The 5,527-nt window shown below is 46.0% G+C and overlaps 1 protein-coding gene across 1 annotated transcript in view; it reads left to right on the top strand.

The window, feature by feature from the left end:
• The first annotated feature begins 4,701 nt into the window (after window positions 1-4,701).
• The window catches only part of Klhl12 (kelch like family member 12), a 38,488-nt gene continuing 37,662 nt past the window's right edge, over window positions 4,702-5,527 (top strand). Inside the window, exon 1 of the mRNA XM_005348380.2 lies at window positions 4,702-5,099. The gene's annotated coding sequence lies outside the window, so the exon portion shown is untranslated. The remainder of the gene's footprint in view (window positions 5,100-5,527) is intronic.

A 5,527-nucleotide genomic window follows, 5' to 3' on the forward strand; every position in this document is an offset into this window, starting at 1 on the left:
TGTAGACCAGGCTGGTCTCGAACTCACAGAGATCCGCCTGCCTCTGCCTCCCAAGTGCTGGGATTAAAGGCGTGCACCACCACCGCCCGGCTAGACATACTTTTAATTAGACAAATATTTTAAGCCACATTTTATTACCATGAATGGATCATTATAACCTTATGAATTTATAAATATTAATCATCAAGCAAATATCAACCTTAAGTTCATCCCCCATAAGCCTTGCATAATGTACTCAGACCTCCTACAACTTGGCTTTAAGTTTTTATGGTATTTTGTTGTCATCTTGAAGGGCTCTCTAACAGGCCTGAGCATGGCAAACATGGCACTGACTCATGCCTGAGACTAAGCACCAAGGTCTGACAATCAAAAGTCATTATTTGGCTTCCCTGGCTAACCTGTCCACTCAGTACTTACCAACTCGCACAAGCACAGTCTGTCTTAAAAAAAACAAAAAAACAAAAAAAAAAAAACTCAGATCACTTAAAAATTCCTTTTCTAACTAGAGTATCTTCCTTTGTTTATATAAGAATTTCTGATGGCAAGAAACTATGGCCTTCTTCCTCCAATTATGTATTTTCTACTCATCCTCGTAATCCCTGGATCTCTATTACTTGTTACATGGTAGGCACCATAGAAGGGAACGAAGACATTGGATGGGGGTTGTGCTCGGTGTGCACACCTTTAATCCTAGATCTCTGCAAGCAGAGGCAGATGGATTCCTATGAGTTCAAGACCAGTCTGCTCTACAGAGTGACTCTCAGGACAGACAGGGCTACACAGAGAAATCCTGCCGGGAGTCCGGCAATGACAACAGAACAAATTATCATTTTACAGGCCAAGAGTATGCACTAAGAATCAGACTCTATCCCTTTCCTGCAAGTAAATAGAAAGGGAGACACAAACTATAGGTTAGTTTAAAAAAAAATCTGCTCGGGCTGGAGAGATGGCTCAGCAATTAAGGGCATTGCCTGCTCTTCCAAAGGTCCTGAGTTCAATTCCCAGCAACCACATGGTGGCTCACAATCATCTGTAATGAGATCTGATGCCCTGTTCTGGCATACACACAGACAGAATATTGTATACATAATAAATAAATATTTTTTAAAAATCTGCTCTATAGGTCATCTGTGACAACCCTGTCAATTTCATGGGATTTATAATCACATAGGAAACAAACCTCTAGGCTGTCTGGTCAAGAGTGTTTTTCTAGAGAGTTTAACTGAGGTGTGAAGACCCACCTTGACTATGGGAAGCAGCATCCCATGGGCTGGAACCTAGAACTGAATAAAAAGGAGAAAGCAGGTGAACCTTGCCTTTATCTCTCTCTGCTTCCTGATACTGATGTAACAGATCAGCTACTCCACATTCCTACTTCCAAACCTACCTCACCATGACAGAGCACCCTAAAACTGGATGCTAAAAGAAATCCTTCTAGCAACTACTTTTGTCAAGCATTTTGCCATGAAAAAAGCAAATAGCACACTATCCATTTTATTTTTTACATTTATTTATTTATTTATTTATTTTTTGAGACAGGGTTTCTCTCTGTAGTTTTTGGGTCTGTCCTGGAACTTGCTCTGTAGACCAGGTTGGCCTTGAATTCACAGAGATCCACCTGCCTCTGCCTCCTGAGTGCGGGAATTAAAGTGCCTGGCCTTCCATTTTATTTTCAAAGGCAGGGTCTCATGTAGTCTAGGCTGGTCTTGAACTCATCATATAACTGAGGATGACTTTGAACTTCTCATCTTTCTGTTTCTACCTCCTAGGTGCTGGAATTACAGGCATGAGCCACCATCACCAGTTTATGCCAATGCTAGGGGTTAAATCCAGGGTCCTATGTGTGCACCCTCTCCTGAGTACACCCCAGCCCGTTCGTTTTCAGTTAAGAAAAAAACAGAACCTCAGAAATGATGCAGGTTTTCTAGAATGATGGAACCTTTCGCTGACCAATTTCATGACCCAGTGACCTAAGATGTTGGACACTTATGGTCACCGAGATCAACCTGGGACAGTGTTCTTGTTGTCTAAGGCAAATGGAGACTGGTGGTGTGGACTCATGTGGGCGTATGCAAAAGAAGAAGGCTTTATAAAGAATTATTGTATAAAAGTGTAAAAATGAGAATCTAAGAAAAAGGCAGAGAAACCCCTAAGACAGAGAGAGGTTTCAAAGAGAGGAAGAAACAAAATACAAAACAAAACACAAAACAAAACAAAAAAACCTTTAGCTATTCTATGGGCTATTACCGACCTAGCCAGTAGAGGGCCTCATACTCTGTGCACGCCCCTCTCTCACCCCAGACCCAACCAGAGATGATGTCATCTATTCTCTAGCTGCACCCCCCCCCCCCCTTTAGGGGTCTGTCTCTGACTTAGGCTATTAGCTGGTCGGACCCAACCTTGCAGACGTCTGGCTGGCTGCTTACTTAGACTACGTTCTCCTTGTTTCCACATTTGCACAACAATGCGTAGCTGTTCCGTGGCAGAGAGTCAGCTCTATCACATCCCCCAGAACAGCTGTACTCTTTCAAGTTTACCTCCTACTGAGGTCCTTGTGTATGGGGTGGTCTGAGTAGTCTCCTAGGTAGGAATTATGGTTGGCAGCAATATTTACTTACAGTTTAGTCTATTACAATTAGCAGCCTTGGCAGAGAGCACATGAAAGGACAGTCGTGTCTCACATCTGTTCCTCAAGGGCTTCGGGGGACTAGATGGCTTCTCGTCGCTGGCCCAGAGCCTTGTCCTTCCTGTTATATATTTAGCTTAGATGCATCATCCCAGCTACAAGCCCTGTTACTCATTTCCTTGAGTGCCCTAGACTCTGCCGTCTTGGCTCTTAATCCTTTTAACTCCAGACTCTGCAGTTTTCAACAGGGGCCCTTTTCCCCCACAGACACAGAACAAGGCCCTGCATCGCACCGGAAGCCTTAGAGATTCAGATTATCATAAACGGTTAAGACCCAAAGACACTCTTCACCCTGCTACCTCCATCCATTCCGGGCCGCTCACATGCTAGCTACATTTCCAGCTTTTGTTGTTACTGTTTTTAGGACAGAGTTCCCATACAGGCCAGGCAGCCCTCGCATGTGCTCTCTTCTGCTTTAGTTTCCGAGTATGGGTTTACATGTGTGATGCTCAGCTCTCAAACAATTCCTGAATAACTCTGTATTTTTCTGCTTGTCAGAAAAGCATGTGCCTAGATGAAAGAAAAAGGGCAAAGATTTTACTAAGGGAAAATTACTTTTTTGTTTGTTTTATTTTTCTTCCACTGAAGACTTTTGTGGGTTTTTTGTTTGTTTGTTTTGCTTTGTTTTGTTTTTTGTTTTCCAAGACAGGGGTTCTCGCAGGGCAGTGGTGACTCACACCTTTAATACCCAGCACTCAGAAGGCAGGGGCAGGCGGATCTCTGTGAGTTTGAGGCCAGCCTGGTCTACATAGTGAGACAGAGAAACCCTGTCTTGGAAGAAAAAAAAAAGACAGGGTTTCTCAGTAGCTATGGAGCCAGTCCTGCAGTCCTGGAAGTTACTCTGTAGGCCAGGAGAGATGGCTCAGAGGTTAAGTGCTTTTACAGAGGTCCTGAGTTCAATTTCCAGCAGCCACATTGTAGCTTATAACCATCGGGAATGAGATCTGGTGCCCTCTTTTGGCAAGCAGGCAATATATTCAGGCAGAACAATGTATACATAATAAATTTTAAAAATCAATATATATTTTTGGTTGTGAGCCTAGCCTTTAATGGCTGAGCCATCCCTCCAGGCCACAGAGAAACCCTGTCTCGAAAAACCAAAAAAAAAAAAATCAATATATATATATACATATATATATATGTATATATATATATATATATATTTGTTTTTTCGAGACAGGGCTTCTCTTGTAGATTTGTAGATTTTGAGCCTGTCCTGGCACTCTGTAGACCAGGCTGGCCTCGAACTCACAGAGATCTGCCTGCCTCTGCCTCCCAAGTGCTGGGATTAAAGGTGTGTGCCACCACTGCCAGGCTAAATATATCTATATTAATTATTGTGACAAATCCATAGAGCCCTCAATAGAATTTCTATCAGGTCTCCATCTACCACATTTAAACTTCAAGGACAATTTGGGATCAGGAAGATATGACACAAAGGAAACAATGTTAAAACTAAAAAGCTGCCCACTTGAACTACACTTTATTATCCTTAAGAACCAAGTGTTAGGAGGGCTTGGTGGCACACACTTTTAATCCCAGCACTCGGGAGGCAGATGCAGGAGGATCTCTGTGAGTTCGAAGCTTGGTCTACAGAGCGAGTGCCTGGACAGCCAGGGCTACACAGAGAAACCCTATCTCGAAAAACAAACAGAACCAAATGTTGTACAGAGAAAGGCAGGATAATCCAATTGGTCATTCATATAAGATAAACCAAGAAATATCTTTCCCTTCTCAGCCACAAGGCAAGAAAAGAAATATTCCTAAAAATTCAGCACTAATGAAGGACATGGTGGCCAGTCAGGGCAGTAGAGATGACTTGGGTGTCCTTTGCAATTTCCCTCACTGTGTCCAATTTCTGGTAGTTTAGTCAATCCACAAGTTCCTTCCCCTTGACTAGGAGTGAAGAAGTAACCACCTCACGTTGACAGGCGCATTTAGGACCCAGAGGCGTGTGGTCATCTCCACACGACAGGCAGCCTGATTATTCTCAACTGACCTGGAGAATCTGGAAGTTGCGTGGGACTGCTGAGTGTGAGGGGGCCGCAGCCTACGCAACCGCCTGCCGTACCGCGTGGGGACGGCCACTCTCGGAACCTTCGCCTCCGGCCCACGCTCCCGCGCGGACCTCCCCACTCCGTCCACCCTTCCATTATTTCTTCTCCGTTTTTTGACCCCCTCAGGTGAGCGGGGCCTCTCGACTCAGCCTCCCTACCGTGACGTAACCTGGGAGAGGGCCGCCCCGCCCGCGGTGTGACGTCATCACGTCGCGCGGCTGCCGAGCCCGGAGCCTGGAGTACCACAGAGACTGCTCCGCAGCGGCTGGTCCGGGCGGCGGCGGTGGCGCTCCGGCTGCTCAGCCGCCTGTGAGCACCCTGTCCAGCCCATCGGCTCGGGCGGCCACAGAGCCCAGGTGAGTGGGTGCGGCCATGACACCTTGCCTTCCCCTTCTGCCCTCGGCCTGGGGCGCGGCCTTTCCCCAGCCCCGGTGCCCCCCGAGTTCGGCGGAGACGCTGTGCGGCGCCGCGGGGTTAGCGCTTGCGGTCTCAGCTTCTCTGGAGTAGCCCCTGTCTGCCCCGGGAGAAGGTTTCACCTGGAAGGAAAGAATTCCGCCGAGAAACAGTTAAGGAGAAGTTTATTTAACAAAGCTACACACTCCCGAGCTTAGAGTGGGCTTTCTCGGAAGATAGGTGCGAGCAACGCATTGGGGTCTGCGTTGTCCGTTTTAAAGAAGTTTTTTCAGAGGACTAATGAGGTGCTTGTTATATCCGTGCATGGATGTGAGATGACATTCCTTCCCTCCCAAATTATAATGGACCTCATTTCCCCTTGTAGGGCACG

Source organism: Microtus ochrogaster, chromosome 6, assembly GCF_000317375.1.
Source record: "Microtus ochrogaster isolate Prairie Vole_2 chromosome 6, MicOch1.0, whole genome shotgun sequence".
NCBI classification, from domain to species: domain Eukaryota; kingdom Metazoa; phylum Chordata; class Mammalia; order Rodentia; family Cricetidae; genus Microtus; species Microtus ochrogaster.